Source organism: Uloborus diversus, unplaced genomic scaffold (genome assembly GCF_026930045.1).
Source record: "Uloborus diversus isolate 005 unplaced genomic scaffold, Udiv.v.3.1 scaffold_1123, whole genome shotgun sequence".
Lineage (NCBI taxonomy): Eukaryota > Metazoa > Arthropoda > Arachnida > Araneae > Uloboridae > Uloborus > Uloborus diversus.
Genome location: NW_026557792.1, coordinates 18,507 through 45,603, shown reverse-complemented (window position 1 = coordinate 45,603; position 27,097 = coordinate 18,507). Strand labels below are relative to the sequence as shown.

At 33.5% G+C, this 27,097-nt stretch overlaps 1 long non-coding RNA gene across 1 annotated transcript; it reads left to right on the top strand.

Annotated features, from left to right (window-relative positions):
• Positions 1–1,700: 1,700 nt before the first annotated feature.
• Positions 1,701–26,138, top strand: LOC129232257 (uncharacterized). Its single transcript, XR_008581331.1, has 3 exons — positions 1,701–1,745; positions 21,724–21,811; positions 25,658–26,138. It is a non-coding gene; the product is annotated as an uncharacterized LOC129232257 (long non-coding RNA).
• Positions 26,139–27,097: the final 959 nt, after the last annotated feature.

Genomic DNA, 27,097 nt, shown 5'->3' with positions numbered 1-27,097 from the left:
TGGATGTTAATGACAGTAACTAGTTAGAGGTTTATAAGATGTAAGGCAGGCGTCGATTCAGAGGGGGGGGGGGGGGGGGCATAACAACCCTTAAATCGACCAAATATTGCCTGAAGCTTTATTTTAGAGACCGTTATTTCAAAAAAATCTGCCCAAATCCCCTATTTGAGCACAATATTGCCCTTTGACCAAGCCCTTCTCAATAAAGACCCCCTCGAAAGCCAGAAGCTGGATCTATCCCTGATGAGAGTACTCAGACAAACACTTAGATGATTAGAAGAAGAAAGTCTTTGGATAAAATACGTGAAAAAATGCAGTTTTATGTATCCTTATGCTTGGTATTTTTTATGTTCCAACTAGATTTCATTTGTTGTATAATAAAGTTCCAGTTATCACTAATTGTTTTTTTTTAATATTTTCTTTTAATATAATTTCTTTCCTTTATTAAATTTTAACTTATGAACTTAAGAAATTTTTGATTTTTTTTCGTCTAATCATGAAGATATCTGTATATTAGTTAACAAAAATTTGCTTCATGATATAATAAAAGATACTTTTCAACTACTAATGTCATAAATTAAAATTTCCCATAAATTGATGTTGTGAGATTCCACGATGATGTGCCGTGGTCTGAGTGTTGTTACCCCAAACGTTTCGACAGCATCTGCGGCTGTCATCTTCAGTGTTTTTGTGGTCGAAGCTTCCAGGGGAGCGACTTTCCATCTGCGGCTGTCAACTTCAGTATTTTTGTGGTCGAAGCTTCCAGGGGAGCGTCTTTCCTAGCAACTGGTGCAGATTTCGAAGTGTTGTCAATATTTATAGCGGAAGAAATAGCTCTCCCTTCGTTTTGGGTCAAGATTGGCTGATGAACGTTCGTCCTTGTTTCTGGTTGGCTGAAACTTGAGCTCTCTTCACTCTGGTTGGAGACTAGCAGCTGGACGTCCGTCGCTGTTTCCGGTTGACTAAAAGTACTTTTAGCGCGAAGCCCAAAACGAAGGGAGAGCTAGCTCTTCCACCATAAATATCGACAACACTTCGAAATCTGCATCAGTTGCTTCGAAGTCGCTTTCCTGGAAGCTTCGACCACAAAAACACTAAAGATGACCGCTGGAGATGCGGTCGAAACGTTTGGGGTAACAACATTCAGACCACGGCATAACAGCCCGGAATCTCACAACATCATTGACACCGGCCGTGAAAGACTTCATTCTTACATTCTCATAAATTCCTGGAACTATATAAACTTTGGGAATATTTCTCTAAAAATTACCTGGGAACACTGTCTTGAGAACATGTTTCCAGGAATTTTACATAATTACTCGTGCATAACCTTGTAGTTCTTTTGTTCTTTTTCAGTAAAACAATATACTTTCGCAGTGATCAAACATCAAAGCATCTTTCTATTGCCCTGTTTAAAACCAAATTAAATGGATGTATGCCTCAAGTAAGAAACGTGTCATCTGTTCGAGAAAATTACCAGCACTAGAATCTTTATTTTTATTCTATAGTTTATGAACGATGAAAATATAGAATCAAATAATTCTGTTATCTACTCCATTAGTAGGTGTTTGAAATAAATTCTTCCAAAAACGATACCGAACTCGCGATATATCTCATTGTAAGAGATAATTCCTCTTTGCTGAACTTTAAAATCAATCCTTGATAAGAAATTTAACATTCTCTACGTGCATCAGTTACCAGAAAAGCTTAATTATTTCGCGCCATTTAGAAGCCATCTTTGAAAAGTAAGCAATATTTTGCTTCGTAAAAATTTGATATTAAAAATTTTGGTGGAAAAAGCTTTTTCTGTCACGTTAGTGCTTTAACAGGTGTTAAACAAGTTTGTTTTCCAAATGCAGTTTTTCTGATTAGCATTTTTTAACTTTTTAAGTTTAAGTAAAGTATTTATAGTGTTTCTCTAAAATTGCACACGAAGTTAGAGCAGAAGTTTTTACTGTATTTTTTGCAATTAATACAAGTCCATAAAGGACAACTTATAATAGTTGGTAGATAATAGACTTCTCCCTATTGTTAATATATTTAACCATACTGAAAAGAGGCATTGCAGGTCAAGCGGTCCAATGGAACCCACCCAAATAATTTTACAAAATTTTGCACGAAGTCTACTAGTGTGTGTGTAACTGAAAAAGTTTTAGTCCAAGGTTATTAAATCAAGTAATAAGGGCCATCTTACGTTTCAACTTTAAAAATTTAAGATTTTTAAAGATCAGGTCCTGATTTCCGTGACTCTTAGTGAGGTACTTAATGGAGGGCCTTTGATGGTTAAGAGTCCTTAAATCTTGCATTAAAAAGTATTTCCTTTTCTTTTTTGGTACTTGATTATTTACTATTCTACAACCGAAAGGGAATGCGTTTCCAAATGTGAACATATTTGCCACATCACATTTGTTGTAATTTATCGAGGATTTTTTTTTCTGTTTTTACTCATATTATTACTGTTATGGATCATTCTTATAAAAAGTCATTTTGAGCTTTTTTAGTTTAAAAAAATAAAAGTGAGTGGAATCCCATGAAACCTTTTATAGGTATAGATACAGCCGGAACCCGATTTGACGAATTCATCGGAGACGAAACTTTTATACGTTAAATCGGGGTTATTCGTACACTGTAAAAAAAATCCGGAAACGTTTCTGAGTATATCGTGCAGCTGCGGTTCATGAAATTTTCAAAAACGTTTCTGAGTATTTCGGAATTCTCTTTCTATAATGTCCAGAAACGTGTCTGAGTATTCCGGAATCCTCTTTCAATGTTTCTGAGTATTTTGGAATACTCTTTCTGTAACTTTCAGAAACGTTTCTGAGTATTTCGGAATCTTCTTTCCGTAATTTCCAGAAATGTTTCTGAGTATTCTGTGCAGCTGTGGTTCATGAAAGTTTCGAAAACGTTTCCGAGTATTTCGGAATTCTCCAAACAATTTTCAAAAACGTTTCCGAGAATTTCGGAATCCTTTTTCCGTGATTTTTTCTAAAATATGATTCTTTACTATAGTATTGCATACCATATCAGTTTCAATTCTTTCATATATAAGAGCAATGAAACAAGCAATTTTAGAATCATTCGTGGATTTTTTTTTTTTTTTTCTGAATTTCTAATGACAAATAGCATGGTTAACATATGCATGGTAACATATGCAAATTTAAAATTTTTTGATAATTTCTGAAATAATATAGTAGTTTCATTCCTAATCACAAAATCGTCAGGGGAGGGGAGGGGGGTGCTTTCTCAAAAGTGTGATTGTTTGTTAAATAATCTTAAACCTCAGTTTTTCTCTCAATATTTTCAAGACAAAATTATCAACATATTGTATTTTTAATGCAGAACTTAAAAACATATCTTGTATCAAACTTGATAGCTTTTATTTTCGAATAAAATTTGACAGAACTTACCTACCCTTCGCGTTCCGGAATTCGTTCACCTCAAGTCAATTTCTCTGACGTACAAAGTGTACCGAAAAGTGCCAACAGAGAAATTGGTGAGGTAAACTAATGTCAAGGAATTTTTCATTGTCAACCACATTTTACAAAATGAATAAGCACATGAATTAATTGCATAACTATTGCTTACTAATAGATAACTGGGTCATTTTCTAATGGTATAAATATTTTTTAAATGAATGAATAAATTATAATAAACAAAATATATAATACTGGCACAATTTTTTGTGAAGCATATTACAATACTAGAAAACATTTGCATTACCATATTTTTAATGAATTAAACAATTGATTTTTTTTTCTTTTTGAACCAAAATGTATGTACATCCAAGTATTTCGAAATAACTTTTATGTGATTGCTTCTCAAATATAAATATTTTTTCTTTTGCGTAATTAATCAGTTTCGGTTGGTTACAACAAATAGTACGCCGCGCACATAGGTATGTAGGATAACTTTAAAGTAATTCGATAAACCCCAAAACAGTTACGATTGGAGCCTCATCAAATGCAAATCAACAAAAATATAAATGTATATAACAACATGTTTTAAAATATTCATTAATACTTACAAGTGAACATGAGCGGAAGAAAATCTAAGTACCTCCATTACAACTGAATAAGTAATCCAAAGGGTTTCGTTTCATTAAGTATAAACGTGTTGAAACTATTCACGCTTGAACACGCTATATATATCTAATTATAGTAGCACTGGAAATTGTAAAGAAGCAAATGGTTATTAACTAATTTAATAGCTGCGTATATCGTCTAAAAAAATCAAGGGCAGTCCAAAATGCAAAGGCGTAAAATTAGTTTCAACACATTTTGCTACTCTCTAGACATGAAATAACAAGCATTCCAATGCTAAACAGTTGCTGACTGCAGCAACCATAGATAAGAAAAAAATATTTCCCGACTCATTGGCGCTGGTGTTGGAAGGATGAAATACGTTTCGAAGCGTTGCGTCATCACTTTTCTTGAAATAACAAAAAGCTTTCTGAATAATGAGGAGTTCGCTATTGGATGAAGGATTCCTACTATTTCGGAAACGTTTCCGATATATCTAGAAACGTTTCCGAAATTTGTTACAGTGTAATATCAGGATGTGAAAAACTTTTTTTTTTAAACTGCACTTACCTTATTTAAAACCCCTAATTAGCAACTGCTCAAAAATATCCATAATTTGAATGTATACACTTTTTATTCAGCATTTCCCGACTTATTACACACTAGTTAATTTGAAGTTTTAAACTACTGAGTAAGTATCAATTTCCTTGATACTTGACTCGAAATAGTTGTCTTTCGACTTTATGAAAAGAAGAAAATACTGTGTCATTTGCGGCCTACTGCATAAGATATGTTTTCACAGTTTTCAGGCCATGTAAAGCATTTGAAAAAGTAAGTTTTAATAGGAGTTTCATATCGCTTTCTACATTGAAATCAATATTCGTTGGTTGCCCCTCGCCCGTCAAACATTGCTGGTTTCAAGAAAAGTCTTTCTATTTCGGACAATATGGATAAAATACTTGGAAAACAATCCAGTATTTCCTAACTCAAATCAACAAAAAATAAATAAATAAAAATAAAAATGTTTTTCGACTGTAAAAATATTTCGTTAATTCGTTGTTTACTATTCGGTAAATAGGGGTTTTTGCCTTTATTTTAGTCGAGGAAAAAGAAAAATTTGTTAAATCGTGAAATTCATTGAATAGAGGTTCGTTAAATCGGGGACCGACTGCATATGTAGGGGCTGTATGAAAAAAATATTGGTCCACTGAAACGAAAATAAGTTTGATTAGCATTGTACCCTCAGCATTATAAAGTCACTGAAGCGTCATTCCTTTACTAGTGAGAAAATGAAGAATTCATTAAAATTGGTTTCTAGTAGTTATGCATAACTGAAATCGCATACAAATATTCTCAACCCAGGAAGCAACTTATGATCATGCAGTTTTCATGCATTATTTTATTATATTTTTCGATAAAAACAGATGCGAGGGAATAACCCGGATGCAAAATTCCTTTTCTGATTTTATGCTTTCATATAGATTCCAAGTTATAATTTCCGGCAAATTAAAGGCGCAAATATGTTGCAACATTTTTCTTCACTGTTAAAAAAATTTCCTGAAAATAACGGAGAAAGTACCGGCAGCAAAGTTGCCGTAAATATTACGTTTACGTTCAATGACTTTCCGTGATTTAACAGAAGTTCCATTTCTTATTTCTCCGTAGTTGTAGTTTTCCGTTTATAAATTTCTCGTGACTGAACAAAAATTCCATTTCTTATTTTTCCGTTCATTTACGATCTTTCTGTGTTTTAACAGAATTTACGTTCCTTATTTTTTCATTGCGATATTTTTTCCATTTCTCACTTTCCTGTATTTAAGTAAAAAGATTTTATTTTCAAAAAATATTTAAAAAGTTATGTCAAGTATCGACTTTTCGTTTCATTAAAAATTAAGTTCTTTAAAATGATATATAATACAGATATAGTTAACTGTTCTAAAATTATTACTTTTTTTATTTGCATTTGTTACTCAAAGATTTTTTAAATTAACATCTGGAGAGAGAACTTACCTAACATACCAAGCATCCATTTGCTGACCAAAACTTTTTATATCAACTTCAGATGAGTCAAATTGATCAAATAGTACTACAGTAAAACCTTTAAAGTTGACCACCTTTGTAAGTTGACCACCTGTCTAAGTTGACCACTTAGTCCTATCCTACATAACGGATGAAAACCTCTGTAACTTGACCACCTCTCTATATTGACCACCTGTCTATCTTGACCACTAATATACACCAGCTTTGGTTTGGAGTATTGTAAAAAACCCTTTGTAAGTTGACCACTTGGCAAAAGCATTAGATTGTACTAAAAGTTTATTCAGTTATGCGTCAAATAAGCACACACAAATAGACATTTAAGGAAAAACCTAGGAATATTTATGTTTCCATCGAAAAACATTGGGCTAATTTTAAGTAATGCGCCTAACTTGAATAAGGAGTTATTTTGTTGATAAGTAGATAACCATGGTTACAAATGTACAAGAAAAAATCAAATGAAGAATTTGAGTCACTTTTAACTTGTTATGAATTTTTAGGAATTGTTAATTTCAAGTAAGTAGTTTTTCATAAGCAATGAGGCTTTATTTTTTTTGACCGCTTTGCAGAAATTTTAAATTTGTATGATACCTTACACGTCATTCTGGTAAATAATCTCTAAAAATATTTAAATAACTTTTTTTCTTATTGTTTTGAAGTAATGTTAAACAATGAAAGTGAGTTTAAAATATTCCAATTAGTTAAAAAATGAATGCATGGGGCAAGAAATGACAAAAAAAAAGTTTTCAGTACTACCCTGTACCCTCTATAAGTTGACCACCTGTCTAAGTTGACCACCAAAGTACTGCACCGCAAGCGGTCAACTTACACAGGTTTCACTGTAGCAGAAAAATTGATGGATTTGAATAGGACACCAATTATCCCTGCTGATACTGTTCGATATTCCCTTCGTCGTACATTGTCTGGGGTGGCATAGAAAAACATACATGAAAAATATGATATTTTTATTTGCAGAATATGTCAAATAAAATGCTATTAAAAACAGGTTGACGTTATCATATAATAATATACCTGATAGAGAGTACAGCATATCTATTGTGTTTAAAAACAGAATCATTGACATGCACGTGAAGAATTTTTGGTTCAGATGCTACACCCCCCCCCCCCCCAATGATATCCAAATTTTTCACTCATTGGAATCGCAACATAGATTTTTAGTACATAATCATTATTACTTAAGCATATATCAATATCAATCAGTTCGTTTTACCCGAACTGTTTTTCCAAGAAACTTGCAATAATCTGAAATAAGTTGTTGGATAAGATCTTAATAAATTAAATTAAGTACTTATTGTTGCCAAAACTTTCATTGTATGTATCAAAGATCAACAATACACCTTTATTTAGAGATTTAAAATAGTTACTTTCAGTATTCCAAACTGTGAAGCAAATCCCCCCCCCCCGAAAAAAAACTGAGTGATCTTTCCTATCTTGCTCGCACACCACGATAATCTCCGGTATAGATACGAAATGGCATTTAGCGTATTAATGACTTTCAAGAATGCGTAAGAGCAATAAAAAATAACTCTATAATAGTTGTATAAATTCTAAATAAACTATCATCGGAATTCTATCAAATGCATATTAAAAAGGAAAATACATTTGTATATTAACATGTATCAACAACACTTACATATGACCAGCGGTGCTAAATGCATCTGGATACAGCTAATCCAATAGGTTTTAATTTAAATTGATAACACGAGATCCTTAAACTATTCTCACTGCTAGAGCACACAATATGACTAACGAATAGAATTGTTCAAAGTATTTAGCAAAATATTAAAACCACAAAAATATTCTAATACTGACTCAGTAAAACCCACATCAAATCACCAGGGCGATCAAAACACATCTGCCAGTCTAAAAATGGCGCGAACATTTTTCCAAACCTACAAAGCTCAAAGGCGTATAAACAATTTCGACATACGAGTATATTACTCTCCAGACATGAAATAGCGAGCTATCTATTTTGTCTACAGCATCTGAGTTGTTATTTTAAATATGCTTTTAATTAGCCAAATGTAACTCTGCGATTAATAAGCACTATCAATAAGTGATGTTAATCATGATTTGAAGACTAATCGGAGCAAAGTACAGCACAGCGGCAACCCTAGAAATGGAAAAATTCCGTTTTCGTCGGGATGTTTACGTTTTTGTAAGGAAAAAATACATTTTGAAGCATTACGGAAATATTCTGTTAAAATCAGACAGAAAACTACCTGAATTTTCAGTTTTTTTTTTTAACAGTGTTGGTTTCCAACTGCTAATTATATACTTTATGCTGATTTTTTTTATTTTGTATTCTTGGGAGGGAATTGACTGTTGTGAAGGAATCACACCAATTGCTGGGGTCAATCTTGAAAATAATTACGTGAACTAATTTTTCATGAAAATTTAATATTTAATGTTTTTTTTAACTTAAATTACTCAATTTTTTTAAAATAAAGCCCCCAAAAGTGTAACTAATTATTTGTTTGCTTAGATTTTTTTTAAAACTAATAGTGGGGATAAGCAAGAAAATGATATTTGGGTACTTTAACTTTTTTTTAGACTTACATTAAAGACATCTTTGCTAATAATAAAGCTGAAAGTCTCTCTGTCTGGAGGATGTCTTTATGTCTGTGACGCGCATAGCGCCTAGACCGTTCGGCCGATTTTCATGAAATTTGGCACAAATTTAGTTTGTAACATGGAGATGTGCACCCCGAAGCGATTTTTTGAAAATTCGATGTGGTTCTTTTTCTATTCCAATTTTAAGAACAAAAATATCATAAGATGGACGAGTAAATTACGAAATCATCATAACGTCGAACCGTAACATGGGCACAAGCCAATTGGCGAGATACGAAATTATCATAACGTGGAACCGTAACATGGGTACAAGCCAACTGGCGAGAAAATTCACCATACGTTACTTTTAAATATACAGGCGAACCAAAAGACCTTTTAATTTTTCTATTATGGGCAAAACCGTGGCTATAAACAGGCTATAACAATAACCAATCTCACCCAAATTAGCCAGAAAAATGATGTTATTGAAAACATTTCACATGTATGACAAAATAGCTGACTACCAGTGATACTGAAACACAAACCAAAACTAAAAACAAGAAGAAAAGTGGAAGTAAAAGTTGTGTGAAGTGGAAGTAGAAGATATTTCTAGAAGTACGATAAAATTACAGAGTTAATAAGACATTTTCCCCTCTTAGTCATGAAAATACTTTCTGTAGCAGGATTAGAGGTTAGAAAAAAACAGGGCCGCCGAGAGTCAAGACGGTCTCCTTGTCATTTTGATAGCCAGGTAACCTCCCCCGACTATCATAAATTTGTATTAATGTAGGAATTAATGAAAAATTTTACAAAGATTCAAAAGCTTGTAGTAAACATATTTTATGAAGAAAACAACAAAATACATATCAAAATTCATTTTAATTATGTAACTAAAATACAGGGGGGGGGTCAATTTCCCCCCCCCCCTGATGCCCAAAATGATGGACCTAATTGGAATCCTATCTAAAAGGGGGTTACGATCTAAACAAATCCAAACATACGAGCGACCTCCCCCCCCCCAGAGATCACAAGCTTTCCAATTGGTTTTTTAATGACATAATTTTTCATTTCAAATCAGTTGCAGGTATTTCACTGAACCCTAAGCCACAAAATGTAACTTGCCTGAAGATACTAAGCGTTGTTATGGTTCGAGGTCAAAACTTCGCGCGGTCAAAACTCCACCTGGACAAAACTTCTCCTATTCATAACTTAACGCGTGGGTAAAACTTTGGGTATTCATAACTTCGCAGGTGCAAAACTAATCTGGTCCATATTTTTGCCATATTAACACTTAACAAGCAAGTGAGAAGGAGTTTTTTTTGGGGGGGGGGGGGATTATTGTTTGATAACTTCCAGCAACACATTACACTGTGGGAAACCCATAAATTCATCAGATCAGTTCATGCAAAAGGAGAAATCCCAATCGCGCAAACACTTGAAGGCCCACAAGGCTAACTGAGAATCAGCACTGGCAGTCAGAGCAAGATTGTCACTGGAAGAGTGAACGTGGAAATAGGTGTATTAAACGGTGAACAAACTGAAACCGAGTTATGTAGTGAATATACCACCTCTGACATAACCAGCAACACTACATAATGGTGACCCTTCGGACTAAACACCCAATTCAACAAAACTAACCTTGTGCTGCATTTTCGCCCAAAAACTCAAAGAAATGGATTAAATTGTGTGGTGAAGCCGAGCACAGCATCTTCAAAGTCATCCAACCGAGCAGCAATGCCAAAGCAACAGTGGGGAACTTTTGTTTTCAAGGTCGCAGATAAGTGCAATTTCTGTAAATCATTTCTCTGTGCTTTGCATTTGGTTCGCGTGGAAAAGTAGGTCACTTAGGTGCCCCTTTATTTCCCTCAACTTCAGTTTAAGCTCTCTCGGTGTTTTTCTTATGATAAAGTCGAAGAAAATGTTTCACATGCATGTGATTACTGTTCGTTTTCATGCAGTTTTATCTTTAAAAATATAGTAGGCTTGATAATTTTTAACATTGCATTTTTCAGTTGTGTATATGTTGAGTTTGTGATTATCATGCCAAATTCCCATTAACAGTGTAAATTACACATTTATGTTATAGTACTATATTTATATGCATTAATATGATTCATTCAATGTCTGAACCAAAAGAATCTGAACCTTGCACCATGTCTGAAATAAGTGCAGTACAAATACCCCAGTACCATAGATCAGATCCTAGTTTATGGTTTGTAATGTGCGAAAGTACTTTTGAACTTGCTACTACACAACAAACCCTTATGGCAGCAAATTCTTCCAACATTAATGTTTATGGTCAGAAAACCTTATCGCTGAATCTGAATTTAAGACGAAACTTTTTATGGACTTTTCTGATTGCAGATGTTAGTTCACCTATTCTTGGAGCAGATTTCCTCCATTATTTTGAATTGGTACCAGATCTCCGCAATAAGTGTCTGAGAGATATGAAAACAAAATTGCAACCAGCAGGCCGAATTAAAGATTCGAAACTACATTCGGTTCAAATTTCTCTTTCTGGGGATACAGAATATCATAAATTGTTGCGAGAATTTCCCGCTATTACCAAATTACCTAATCCACATCAAACAGTAAAACACAATACTATTCACCACATAATAACAAAAAGTCCTCCCGTAGTAGCAAAACCTCGAAGGTTAGCTCCAGGTCGTCTTAAAATTGCTAAGCAAGTATTTCAAAATATGATGCATCTAGAACATATAAGACCTTCGAAAAGCAACTACGCTTCGCCACTCCACATGGTTCCTAAGAAAGGAACTTTAGAGTGGAGACCAGTTGGTGATTTTAGATCTCTAAACTCTCAAACAGTAAAAGATAAATATCCCATCCCTTGTGTTGCTGATTTTACAGCTGAATTACACTGTTAAAAAAAAACTGAAAATTCAGGTGGTTTTCTGACTGATTTTAACAGAATATTTCCGTAATGCTTCAAAACGTATTTTTTCCTTATAATAACAGAAACATCTCGAAAAGAAGAAACGAAAACAGAATTTTTCCATCTCTAGGGTTGCCGCTGTGCTGTACTTTGCTCTGATTAGCCTTCAAGTCATGATAAACATCCCTTTTGATAGTGCTTATAATTCGCACTGTTACATTTTGCTAATTAAAAGCATATTTAGAATAAAAACTCCGTTGCTGTAGACAAAATAGATAGCTTGCTATTTCATGTCTGGAGAGTAATAGTACTCGTATGTCAAAATTGTTTATACGCTTTTGAGCTTTGTAGGTTTGGAAAAATGTCGGCGCCATTTTTAGACTGCCAGATGTGTTTTGATCGTCTTGGTGATTTGATATGGGTTTTACTGAGTCAGTATTAGAATATCCTTGTGGTTTTAATATTTTGCTCACTACTTAAAACAATTCTATTCGTTAGTCATATTGTGTGTTCTAGAGCGGTGAGAATAGTTTTAGGATCTCGTGTTATCAATTTCAAATAAAGGCTATTTATTGGATTACTTGTATCCAGATGCAATGGAGATACTTAAATTTAGCACCGGTGGTCACATGTAAGTATTGTTGAATATCTTTGTACATGTTAATATACAAGTGTATTTTTCTTGTTAATCTGCATTTGATAGAATTCCGATGTTAGCTTATTTAGAATTTATAGAACTATTATAAAGTTATTTTTTATTGCTCTAACGCATTACATTCTTCAAAGTCATCAACGCTAAATGCCGTATCTACCGGAGAGGTGTGCGAGCAAGATAGGAAAAATCACTTAGTTTTTTTTTTGGGGGGGGGGGGAGGGGATTTCGCTTCACAGTTTGGAATACTGAAAGTCACTATTTTAAATCTCTAAATAAAGGTGTTTTAATTATCTTTGAAAATACAATGAAAGTTTTGGCAACAATAAGTACTTAATTCAATTTGTTAGGCTCTTATCCAACAACTTATTTGAGATTATTGCAAGTTTCCTGGAAAAACAGCTCAGGTAAAACGAACTGATTGATATTGATATGCTTAAGTATGATGATTATGTACTAAAAATCTATGTCGCGATTCCAATCAGTGAAAAATTGGGATATCGTTGGGGGGGGGGGGGGGGCAGGCATGCAGCTTCTGAATCAAAAATTCTTCACGTGCATGTCAATGATTCTTTTTTTAAATACAATAGATATGCGGTACTCTCTATCAGGTATATTATTAAATGATAACGTCAACCTGCTTTTAATAATATTTTATTTGACATATTCTGCAAATAAAAATATCATATTTTTCATGTATGTTTTTCCATGCCACCCCAGACACTGTACGAGGAAGGGAATATCGAACAGTATCAGCAGGGATAATTGGTGTCCTATTCAAATCCATCAATTTTTCTGCTAGTACTATTTGATTAATTTGACTCATCTGAAGTTGATATAAAAAGTTTTGGTCAGCAAATAGATGCTTGGTATGTTAGGTAAGTTCTCTGTCCAGTTGTTAATTTTAAAAATCTTTGAGTAACAAATGCAAATAAAAAAAAGTAATAATTTTAGAAAGTTAACTATATCTGTATTATATATCATTTTAAAGAACTAAATTTTTGATGAAATGAAAATTCAATACTTGACATAACTTTTTAAATAATTTTTTGAAAATAAAATCTTTTTACTTAAATACGGGAAAGTGAGAAATGGAAAAAATATCACAATGAAAAAATAAGGAACGTAAATTATGTCAAAACACAGAAAGATCGTAAATGAACGGAAAAATAAGAAATGGAATTTTCGTTTAGTCACGGGAAATTTATAAACGGAAAACTACAACTACGGAGAAATAAGAAATGGAACTTCTGTTAAATCACGGAAAGTCATTGAACGTAAACGTAATATTTACGGCAACTTTGCTGCCGGTACTTTATCCGTTATTTTCAGGAAATTTTTTTAACAGTGTACACGGAACAAAAAATTTTAGTCAAATTGACTTAATAAAGGCATACTACCAAATTCCTATTCATCCGGACGATATTCACAAAACTGCAGTTTGTACTCCTTTTGGCCTATTTGAAAGTACAGTGATGCAGTTCGGCCTCTGTAACGCGAGTGCTACATTTCAACGTTTTACAGACGAAATTACTCGAGGATTACCAGGAGTTTACGCCTTCGTCGATGAGATACTTATAGCATCTAAAAATCCCGAAGAGCATCACCAACATTTGAAAAACATATTTTCAAAATTAGATGAATACAGTCTCTGTATTAACGTACAAAAGTGCATATTTGGTGTGTCAACTATAGACTTCTTAGTGTTCAATCTTTCGGTAAACGGAATAAAACCTTTACCCGATAAAGTACATTGTATCCAAAATTTTCCAAAACCAGATACCTTAACCCAGTTGCGTAGATTTTTAGGTATGTTTAACTTTTACCGATGTTTTATACCCAAAGCTGCGCATATACTTGCTCCTACAGTACAACTTTTAGAAGGACATACAAATAAAAAGAAATCTCATTCCAAGGCTCGCAAAGCGGCAGAACAACTTAAATGGAATGAAGAAGCGGAACAAGCCTTTATTGATGCGAAAAACGCAATTGCGAAAGCCACTCTTCTAAGACATCCCATTCCAGGAGCTCAATTAAGCTTATATGTAGACGCCTCAGAGGTTGCTATAGGCGGAACCATATCTCAACTGTCGCATGGATTGTGGGAACCAATAGCCTTTTTCTCAATGAAATTAAACAAAAGTCAACAAAAATGGTCAACCTATGATATAATAGGGGATTGTTCGCAATTTACTCTGCTATTAGAAAATTCAAACACATGTTTGAGGGCAGAATTTTTGTAATATGTACAGACCAAAAGCCACTTACTCATACTTTTAAACAAAATCCAAATAAATGTTCCCCAAGACAATTACGCCATTTAGATTTCATTTCGCAGTACTCCACAGACATTCGGCATGTGAAGGGTTCAGAAAATGTGGTATCAGATACATTCTCGCGAATCGAAGTTGAGTCGATTACCAAAGCTGCAAATTTAAATTTTAAAGAATTTGCAAATGCACAGAGAAGTGATCCAGAAACTCAAAAATTTCTCGAAGACAATACATCGTCTTTAAAATTGGAACTCAAACCATGCCAAACTGCGGACTGCAATTTACTTTGTGATACTTCAACAGGTGTTCCACGTCCATTCGTTCCTGCTTCCTTTTTTAAACTAATATTTGATCATCTGCATAACATGGCACATCCAGGATTCGCAGCTTCAACCAAGCTCATCTGTGCGCGATATGTATGGCCTAATATGAAGTGCCAAATTAAGCAGTGGGTGCAGTGCTGTGAATCATGCCAAAAATCAAAAGTACAGAGGCACGCCAAAATGCCTCAAAGTACATTTTCTCTTCCTGATGCCAGATTCTCGCACATTCATGTAGATATCGTGGGTCCCTTGCCACCATCTGACGGTAAAACATACATTCTCACTATGACTGACCGCTTTTCCAGATAGCCAGAAGCAGTACCCATATCTGACATTAAAGCACCAACCGTATGCCGTGAAATATTCAACACTTGGATCTCTTGTTTCGGAAATCCATCAATAATAACTTTTGATCAAGGACCCCAGTTTCGCTCTTCAATGTTCCCTGAATTTACTCACTTACTGGGCACTCAAAAGATCCGAACAACTAGTTATCATCCAATTGCAAATGGACTTGTCGAACGTTTCCACTGGCATATAAAGTCTGCTTTAAAAGCTCATGAAAATACTGACAGATGGTCAGAACTAATACCCGTAATTTTTCTGGGTATCCGAACAGCCATTAAGGAAGATTTGCAATCTTCTTGTGCAGAACTGGTTTACGGCACAACCTTACGTCTTCCCTGTGACATAATCGACCCTACAGTCACTCCTGCATGTGATTCGGATTTCGTAACTGATCTTCGTGACAGAATGAGACAGTTGAATCCTGTTGCGACATCTGCGCATTGCACAGATCAGTATTACATCCATCCGTTGCTAAAATCATCTTCGCATATTTTTCTAAGAGTTGATCATGTGGAACCTCCTTTACATCAACCATATACTGGTCCACATAAAGTGTTGAGCAAAACGGAGAAAACAATTACAATAGACATCAATGGTCGACGCACAACAGTTTCTCTTGACCGCGTTAAACCGGCTCATGTAATTCCGGAAACTGTCCATTCTCCACCTCCAGCAACTACTAAACTAAAAACAATCAATAAAACACCTACAAATGAACCTGCAAAATATGTCACCAGATACGGAAGACGAGTACATTTTCGAAAAAACTTAGCAACTTATATAACCTAATATATCTTCTTTTCACTGCAAAAAAAAAAAAAAAAAAAATAGTGAAACTTTTTGTATATATATGTAAATCTAACGTTTTCAATTATTTTTATATATGTATATATTTTATGTTTTCTTTAACAATATGAAATGACTTCCAGTGTTGTTTCTCAAAAAAAAAATCGTTCCTTTGGGTCAACAACCCTTAGTCACTGGGGGGATACTCTGTGGGAAACCCATAAATTCATCAGATCACTTCATGCAAAAAGAGAAAGCCCAATTGCGCAACTATGGAAACCCCAAACGCGCAAACACTTGAACGCCTACAAGGCTAACTGAAAATCAGCACTGGCAGTCAGAGCAAGATTGTCACTGGAAGAGTGAACGTGGAAATATGTGTATTAAATAGTGAACAAACTAAAACCGAGTTATGTAGTGAATATACCACCTCTGACATAACCACCAACACTACAACACCATACAAACAACTAATTTTTAATAGTGAATGAATTGATAGCTAATTAATTCGTTAATGAAATAAAGCATATCAAGGTATACATTTAATTAAGATTAAATTAAAATTTACTGATTACTTTTCCAAAAAAGATAGAAGAAAAGAGAAATTTATTGGTTAGATTACAATAATTTTAATATTCTATAGTTCACAAATTGAAATTCTCTTTGATTACTAAACTATTTTGATTTTTCAAGTATCCACAAATTTTTTCGTACAGAGTTTTGTCCGTGTAAAATTTTGCACACACAAAGTTTTGTTCAAACGAAATTTTGTCCAGGCGACGTTTTGACCGCGCGAAGTTTTGTCCAGGTAGAGTTTTGTCCGTTAAGTTTTGTTCGACAAAGTTTCGGCAGCGAAGTTTTGACCCATTACCCGTTGTATATTTATGTATACGCTACACATTTCATAGTATATAAATATATGCATCTCAAGATATACCTATACTTTAGGGTAACAGAGAAAGATTTTGTTAAGCAAGTTAAATTCAAAGCAAAAAAAAGCGTATCCTGGTTGTATGACAGCAAAAAAATAATAATAATAACAGGAACCCAGCTGATATTGTTTCTGGAAGGCTAATCAAATTGACGTGCTGGACCACGGGAAAGAAAGGAGCTCACCCTGTTAAATAAGTTATTTCGCCTCGGGACAGGTGTAAGATAATTTGATAAGCCACCAGTTTTATCAGAAATACATAAAAAATCATTGTTATTGAAGATCAAATACTACTTTTCTTTTCTTATCTTTTCGAGTGAGGTACATCAGCAACTACATATTCTACTCTCGTATGTCATGCTCTGCTTACACCCTTTTCTTACAATGAAGCTAAACAAACTGGAGATTTTCATTATTCTAACAAGATTACATACATTTTCAGATCTACTTTTTTTGCACAGCTGAGTTAAATTCAATCTTTAGATGGAAAAAAAAGCAAACAATTGAATGTTCCATGATAAAAGCAGGTTGTGTAAACGTTATTAAAATCTATCACATAGCGTTGTGCTAACGAATTTTGTGTTCGAGAATCGAATTCTTACACTTATTTTAAGCCTTTTTCATTAAAAAAAAATTAAGTCAGTAAGAGCTATTTTTATCAATTTTGTTCTGTTCTTCCTTTCCAAAACTTTTTTATTTCCATTTTTTATATGAAACACCAATAATATACTTGAAACGGTGATACTTGCGCTATGAATAATTTATTCCAAACATCAATTGCAGCAACAGTTTACGATATTTTTTGAAAATATTCTCTCAACTGTACTACATTTTGAGAAAACCTTTTTCTTATTAGTATAACAAGTGGCAATTTGTTGTCATCGATATTAGTGTGCTGTCCTGTCTCGGTACCGAACTTTATATTTGGCACGAAATTTTGAAAAGAAAACGATAACAAACAAAAGAAACGAACAAGATCAAATTCGTTTTCATTCATCTGGAACTTCAAACTAAGGGATTAATAAAAAGGAAACAAAAAACTATCGTGATCAAGAGGAAATCATTGAAGTTGATGTTGATATTTGAAGAGAATTGTCTCTCGAAGAGAAATTACAACTAACAATATATAAATAATAATAACAATAATAATAAAAAATAATAATGAAATAGAAAAAAAAAGAACACAATACAAACACACACACAAACACGCCCAAAAATTATTTATCCAAAACCAACAAGCAAGAGACCGAATTATTTGAAAATGAAGGATTTTTTTCAACTTCAGGAAATTTGGGCACTAAAATGAAGAGCAGGCTTAGTGAAAATTCAGTAGGTACATTATGTATCTTTTTATTGTTGATTTTTTATTCTGACATTTGTTCCTTCCTTTTATGTTTGTTCATAATAAGTTTTCATAAATAATGCACTTTTTGCACAAAGTTTTGAAATATGGCAACGAAACTATATGCATTTGATCCTTTTTTTTGGAGAAATTTCTAATACCGGTATTAATTCCGGTATCACGTTTTTAAAAATACAGTAAAACCTGTAAAGTTGACTACCTTTGTAAATTGACCACCTGTCTATGTTGACCACTTTTGTCAGGAACGGAATTAGTCCTATCTTGTATAATGAAGGAAAACCTCTGTAACTTGACCACCTTTCTATCTTGACCACCTGTCTATCTTGACCACTAATGTACCCCAAATTTGGTTAGGAGTATTGTAAAAAACCCTTTGTAAGTTGACCACTTGGTTTATTTTTTAAAACTTAATTTAGCAAATTATTTTATTTTACTGTTATTTTTTTTATAGCTTTCCAAGAATATTTTTGATGCCAGAGCAGCATTTTACCAACTAAATGAAACAGCTGCGTAACTAAACCTCCTTGTAAGTTTAACCACATTGGAAAACTACTAAGAACCCTTTTATTCTCCAAACTTATTTTTCTTTTGTTGTTCTATTTGAGATTACCTTTTGTACTCTCTGTTCAATAAAAACATGTGTCAGTAGAAAAGTACAAAGTATTTTTTTCCAGTTGCAATATTTTGTGTTCGAAACTGGAGTAAAGTTACTTGCATTGCAGTATTTCTGGTGCAAGGGATAAAGAAATAGAATATTTTCAACTGCCTTTTAGAACAATGAGTGTCCAGCTTGTTGCTCTTTGTGTTATTGTTTAAGATAAAATGGCTTCAAAAAGAAAGTTAGTTGAACTTGAGATTTATAAAAAGTATGAAATATCAAAATTAATTGAAAAGGGAGAAATCCAGAGAAAATTAACTGACACATATGGAATTTCATAAACTAGTGTCTAATAAGTGAACCAAACTTCAATAAGGAGTTATTTTATTGAAAAGTAGATCATCATGGTTATAAAGGTATCAAATATATTTGAAAAAAAAAAAGCGAAAAATTTGTTATTTTTGATTAGCTATGAATTTTTAGGAACTATTAATATCAAATAACTTTTTATAAACAATGATTTTTTTTTTTTTTTGGTTTTTGATCAATTCACTGAAATTTTAATTTTACATGTCACATTATACGTCATTCTGAGAAATAACCTCTAAAAATATTTGAATAACATTTTAAATTATTGTTTCAACGTAATGTTAAACAATGAAAGTGAGTTGAACGGAAAGAGTAAGTGTCAATTAGTCAAAAAATGAATACATGTTGCAAGAAATGACAAAAAAAAAAATCATTACCCCCTTTATAAGTTGACCACTTGTCTAAGTTGACCAGCAAAGTACTGCACCGCAAGTGATCAACTTACACAGGTTTCACTGTACCGGGAACCATAGGGTGGTTCAAAAAAACTTTTTTTTTCAGCTAGAGTTCAGGACACTCCCTATTTTTTTTTACACTTATTAATAGTATTATGCTGAAAAAGTTTTAGCTTCTTACTCAAATCTTAAGACGGTGCTCAATGACCCTTTAATTTAACATTAGCCGTATCATAAAAAATGCCAGAAATTGAGAAATATTTAATTTCCCAAGTTGTTTTTTCGTACATAAATATTTTATTGCAATGTATATGCATATTTCTAGTGTATGTTTCAGTATGTAGCATTGTTTTTTTCAGTTCGATGTATTTTTTAACTCCCCTCCCCATACTGTTGAAGTTTGTGCGAGGGGGTTGAGCACCCTCTTTCAGTTGAAATAGGAAGCTAAAATTCTTCCAGTATATTGCTATCCAAAAGTCTAAAAATATTGAGGGGTCTCCCGTTGTCTAGGAGATTTTTTTTTTTTTTTTTTTTTTGAGCAATGACATTGCTTATTGTCTCACTTGACCGCTTTTGATGTCCTATGATTTTATTTTCTCCCCGCCTCCCTGTGCAGCACCACCGTCAGTCGGCCGCCTCACGATGCTGCTCCTCTAGCAAAAACTGTCTCCAGGTTGCGTCAATATCCTGTACTTACACGAATTCATACACCCACGTACACACACACACACATACACCTACACACACATACACACATCTACACATACACACACAACTACCCACACACACACACCTATACAAAACTACCCACCACTCATGCCTGCACACAGACACAAACACATATGCCTACACCCACATACACATCCCCCCCACACACACAGACACTCATACACGCAACTACCCACACACTCATACCTGCACACAGACCTACACACATGCCTACACACACATAAACACACACGTCTACATACACACACAAACACGTGATTGCGAAAAATATAATTTGAATTCAAGAGGTTAAAATTCAAATTATTATTATTATTTTTTCACGTATTTTTGAACTATCTCATGGTACCGCTATTTTAAACAAAATCGGCAACGTTTACGAAATTTCCACAGGTGTAGTAAAATGCTGTTTGAAAGAGCCAAACATGAATACATGTTTCATTAATATTAGGGGGAAAAGATAATTGTTATTTTTTATGAAACGTATTTACCACAAAACTAAAGCAATTAATTTGCGTAGCAACAGAACAAATAATTCAACATCTTAAAAAAAAAAAAAAAAAAAAAAAAAAAACGAATAAACTATTTAACTACTCAAAAGCCATAAGTACAATTCTTCTGAGGCGCTCCGTAGTTTGCTGACCCCTGCACAAGTTGAAAAGAAGTTTAAAACTTTGCCAACTTTATAATGATTCATCATTATAAAGTTTGGAAACTAGAAAGTCGCCCGTCAAGGTATGACGGGTGAAAATTGCTTCTACATTTGAACGAAGCCAGTGACTGTTTAGTGATTTTTTGATAGTTAAAATGGTAACTCTAATTCCAGTGGATTGACCCTAAATTGGAGTAGGTAGCGGTTATTGTTGACAATTTTCCCGTTTCTTCATTCCCTGAAATGGCATAGTCTTACCAGTAAAACTGAAGTTACCGGATCGAGTTCAACCTTGTCACAATAAAGCCTATAACTGCATGTTAAACATTACCAAGCTTGCGTTCGACAATTTGACCGGTAGCGACCGGTCGGTTGAGCACGTGACAGCTAATGATGTCAGCGCATGCTAAAGTATTGGATTTGACGTCATTATTTGTCATGTCACAGCCGTCATGTGATCAACCGACCGGTAGGCTACCGGTTGATCAACGAACGCATTCCTAAACATATTATCAAATTATCATACCGTGGTGCGAGTTACATGTTTGAAACACGCGGATTAATCGATCATCGGCTGTTATATATAAGGGGATTGGTAAATTGCTAATTTTTTCAATGATTAATTAATAGCAATTTGCCCAAAATTTTGCTGTAATTACATTCATAACACACAAGAATGATTCAGCTATTGCTTACGTGTGTGTACACGTCTGTATTATAATACTAACTTTTCATAATGCACGCGTGGCAATTGTTATTTTAACTAATATATTTATTTCAGATGCAGTTATTGCTAATTTTTGCTGTTGTGCCCTGTTTGGTTGCAGCAAATACTATAATATGTCCAGATTTATCCACATGTCCTGATGGTAAGCGGTTTTGTTTTGTGTAAAATATTTACAGTAAGTTTTTTGAAGCATTGAAGGCTAGGTGAAAAAAGTTATATTTGAATATAAGGTAGGTGCGGGTAATAAGGCCTACCTAAGGCAGAATTGAAATAAAATAAAAACTATATGCCCGAATAAACAAATTGTAATATAAATTAAACATACGGATCTATTACCCCCTACAAGAAACTAACAAAAATCACCAGTTTTGCAGAAAACAAGCATGAAATAAAACATTTTTTTAAACCATGTCATTAGGTCTTATGGGTATAGGTAGGATAATAAAACCTAAGAACTTTAATACTCTTAAATAATCAAAATAACCTTCTAACATTGATAATTGAGATCAATTGTAATGCATATGAATTAATCATGCTGAAAGTCTCTTCAAAGTAACAAAAAAATTCTTTATTTAACAACCGTAAGGGCACTGAAAATTATCTTTCTCATAGACTGTTACACCGACGTACTCCTTATGATACCACTTGCCGAATTTTAGATATAGTCTCATGTCATTCATCTTATCTTCTCACAAGTGTGTGACAGTACCAAATAGCATCGATTTCTTTTGTATCATTTTCTTTATTGAAGGTTTACGTCTCTTTTATTTTCTTCTCTTTCTTGTTTCTGTCAAAACAGGTCTTTGACGCGTGTGATTCTCTGATAATTAACGGCTTTTCTTCTAGCAATTGTTTTTTTTTTTTTTTCAAAATTTTCTCTGGTGTAGACATAAGCTCCTAAAATGTCGTACATTTTAATAGGACACGACCGATGCTTCAACAATTTAGCCATCGGCATCGGCGGCCGATGCTAACTTGCAGGAAACATCGGCCCATCGGCCTAAAAACATCGAAAAGCCGATGGAATTGGCCGATGTTTTCGAGAAAAAGGATCTTTGCTGTTTCACTTTTTAATACAAAGTAAAGGAAATTATTGTTTTCATATAAAATTTTTTACTTAAATTTCAGTATGAAATTCTATTTCATTCACCCCTGAAAGAATTTTTAATACTGCAATCAGGTATAAACAAGTTAATTGTTGCGTTGTTTTTTGCAGCTTGATGTACGAATGTGTCTCTCATAAGTCATAACTCAAAAATGGTAAGCTGTAGAAGTTAAAAATTCCGTATGTGGGATCTGCGAACGTTTCAGTTGTGCACTTTCTTTTTGTTTTCAATTGGGTGTTCTAAAAGGCCTATTTACTCAGTTTTTTGTGTGGCTATTAATTACTTATTTCAATGCAAAAATAATACAGCGTCAAAGACTGACGATCATTTGGTGTGATGTATCGCCGAATTGGAGACCAACTTGGAAACAAATATGAGATGGCGAAAGCGGAATTTTTAATTTTTTGATATTTGTAATGTGAATCACAGTAGTGCAGTCTTTTCTGTATCGCTTCTTGGGGCCCTCTTTCTCTATAAAGTTGAGAAATATACTGATGGAAAACTTTGTACACAACTCTGCTATTTTTATACTTAGAAAGGATATAGCAGCTACTGTGACCAATTTTAACTTAAAATACACAAAATTTAAATTAACAGTAACTCACAACACTAGAATACAAAATGGTTAAACGCATAAAAAAGATTTTTTTTTACCATAGCAACAATAGATAAGCTCTCGTCGCAGACTATCAACTAAGATGTAGTGCAAACGATAATAAATAAATTGCTGAAGACAACTAAACTGGCACAATAATTGAAGTCTCTCGCACATTCGAGACTGAACAATTATTTTATTTATTTATTTATTTAGTGCAAATTTCTATTGCCTGAATTTAATTCATTGAAGGACAGATAACATAAACAATAACATGATCTTAAAAAAACATATTTTTCATTATGTCATAATTTATTTTTTTTATAATGCTTGCCCATGTTTTTTATTTATTTAGTTATTTCTTTTTGTGAAGATTTCTATTTTATGAGTTTAATTTATTAAATCACAGACACTTTTGTTGTTACTAAATATTTAGGAAGTTTATTTTTCCCATGAATAAATGTTATTTTTTTTTATGTATAATGCAATATTTGGCCAATTTTTATGCACTATAACTCTGGTACCAGTTGAATAGTAGTCACCAAATTGTTATCACAGGTTAATATCGTATAAAAGTGTTATCTGTATTAATTTTATTATTTTTCACTCAGTCCTTTTTGTGATATTTCACTTTCACGATTTTTGCTATTTTTGAAAAATTATACAAAAGAACGCAAAGTTTTCAAGCTTAAAATTTCTACAACAAGTATTCCGACATTACATCCACACAAGGAAAAAAAGTGGGCCGAGTCCCTCCTTCAAAAATTTCGAGTTTTAAAACTATTATTTTATGCTAATTTTCAGTTTGTAGTTATAAATATTTTTCTTCACCTTTTTCACCACTTAAGTAGTATTGAGTAATAGAAACATTTTTAAGGCATCATACTGATCATGCAGGATTTAATTTTGACTTGGTAGCTGCAAAATTGTCTGAGTTAGATGCATTTACGTAAAATGTACTTTTGGTAAAATAAAAAAAAAGTCTACAAAGCAAACTTAAAATGACGCGTAAAAAAGTATAAATCGAAAAACATTTCTTTCAATACTTTTAAACTCATTTAGTTGTTTAAAAGAAATGGTAAAAATGTTCGGAAAATTAAAAATGTTAAGCAACAAGTTATATTCTTTGCGGAAGATTTCAAACGGATTGACCCTCAACCAAAAGCTTGTTACTGTAGGCAAATAAAAGTTTTTAGAAATGATATCGTCTGAAGAGAAACTTAGATAGTTAGGTTTTAAAATTAATATGAAATAGTAATAGGATAGAATTTGTTTGCATTTAAATTTCCAGTGTTTTTCATAGTGACAAGTTATTTCTCCCAACATTCCCGGGTTTATTTCAATTGTTAAAAAACTAAAGAATTTTTCACCTCTAACTGGTGTTCTTTTTGCCACGGTGTAGTACTGAAACTGCAGCAATCATCAGCCGATCCTTCACGTCCACGTTGTCTAGTGCCTCGGAGGACTAGAGATGAGAAACTTTTTTCTCTGAGTTATCACTTACTCACACATATAAGTTTAAATCCTGTTTTTTCAAAACTATCAACACATATTATTAGCCATTTTTTCAATTTGATTATATATATATTAAGTTTTTAATTTCTACTGGCTACTGCAATGCACATATAGTACACTAAACTTAAAATGAGTTGGTAAGAGAATTCTTTTTTCGGACAGGACTGCAAGAACAGTCTTTTTATCCATCACGGTATAAAACGTTATCAAATGCAAACCACTGGGGGTTAAATAAAAGGTTTAAAAAAAAAACAATTAAATCATAACCCTAGTGCTGTTGTACATATGTATTTACAAAAAGTAGCTAAGTCAGATAAAAAAAATATTTAAAACTCCGTCAATTTTTCAATGTTGCACCGATCCCTTGAATTTTTGATGCTTCATCATATATGTCGCATTGTTATTTTATACTCGTAAAATTGTTTGATATCTTCACACATAAAGAGGTTTAAGTGTAATTGATGGCAATAATTCAAAAAATACTGTTTATTTTGAAAGTGATCGATTTGTGTAAACTATTTTAGTTTGAAATATTCATTTTTTTAAAGATAAAAGTTCTAATGCTGCTATAAAATTAGATTTTTCATTGTCTCTTTGTGATTTTTTTTTTTTTTTGCCATCAATAGCTACCAAATAAATGTTTAGAAACGAAAAACAAAAATCTACAGGGAAAATCTTGCTTTAGCGGTTGAAAGAAAACTTTGTCGCTTTCAGGATCTGCGCCCTGAAATACAACCTATGGATACTGCAATGATCTTATTTTTATTTTCAGGGAAAACCTGCTGTGGGAAGTCAAACGACGCATACGAATGCTGTGACATAGGAGAAGATGAAAAAAACATTTTCCCCGGAATACCAATTCCAAATCATGGCATGAACAAAACAGTATCAAGAAAGGGGCAGCAACACTTCGATGTCTGCGCATTCTGCTCTGGTACTTGCTGCTACGATGACTGTTGCGAGTATACCCGAGCAACCTGTTGCTCTGATGCAGTAAGCTGCTGTCCAAATGGCCAGCAATGCTGTAGACGATTTGGGAGCGCTAAAAGCGAGTGGTGTTGCCCCAAACGTGGATCCTGTGCGTCAATTTATGGATACTGCTATGGAGGAGCAGGTGCACTGATACCAGCAATATCTAGCATAGGGGCCTTGATTTTCTTGCTAGTTCTTCGAGAAAACTCATTCTTATAGATGTAAGATGAGGCCTAAAAAGAATCAAATGTGTTGGAAACGCATATTTTTTTTAAGATCATAATGCCAAATAAATAATTTGGAATTAAATGCCTGTTGTCATTGTTAACCGTTAAATCGTCTCCTTTCTCTGAAACTAACAACTGCTCTAATTGGCTTTGAGTATAAAGATGATGAAGTTAGGCAACGGATGTTTCCCGAATCCAGACATATTCTAAGATTTGAAAAAAAAATTCTTACAGCGTAGCCAATAAACACTTACGGATCCAGCTTCGAGTTTTGAAGGGGATTCTGATTCTTATAAAACTAGAAAATCGCCGATTAAGATATGACGGGTGAAAACTGCTCCTACATTTAAACGAAGCAATTGCCTGTTTGGTACTATTTTGATAGTTGAAATTTTAACCCTATCTCCGGTGGATTAAGCCTAAACTCCAGCAGATAGCGTTCATTGTTGACCACTTTTTTGTTTCTTCATTCCCCTGAAATGACACAGACTTACCAGTAAAACAGTTAAGTTACCGGATCCAGTTCAATCTTGTCGCAATAAATCCTTTCCCTGCATGTTCAACATTGCCAAAATATTTTATCAAATTGTCATGCCGTGGCGCGAGTTTCATTGTTGATGACGACTGGGGCGTTACTCGATCATTGGCTATTATTTCTATGAGGATATGAACACATAAATTGAAAGGGATGGTTTCACAAGTGCAATATTCGAAAAGTGTACAGAAGAGTCTAGAACTTTTCTTAAAGGTAAAAATTAGCAGTTTCCACTCGCCACGTCGCGGCTGAATAAAAAAACTTTAGTGTATTTCGTCACTTTCTCCAATTTCACCTGTGATATTCATTTACGTTAATGCCAACAATTAGCTACACTAACCCTTTTTTTTTAAATTGATAACGCTTATGTGTTAGCAGATGTGTAAAAGCTCATTTCTTGTTTAGTGACCTTTTGGCTTATAAAAAAAAGAGTGAAGACTTCTACTCGCCTCTGGTGACCAGGAAAAAAATCCTCCGA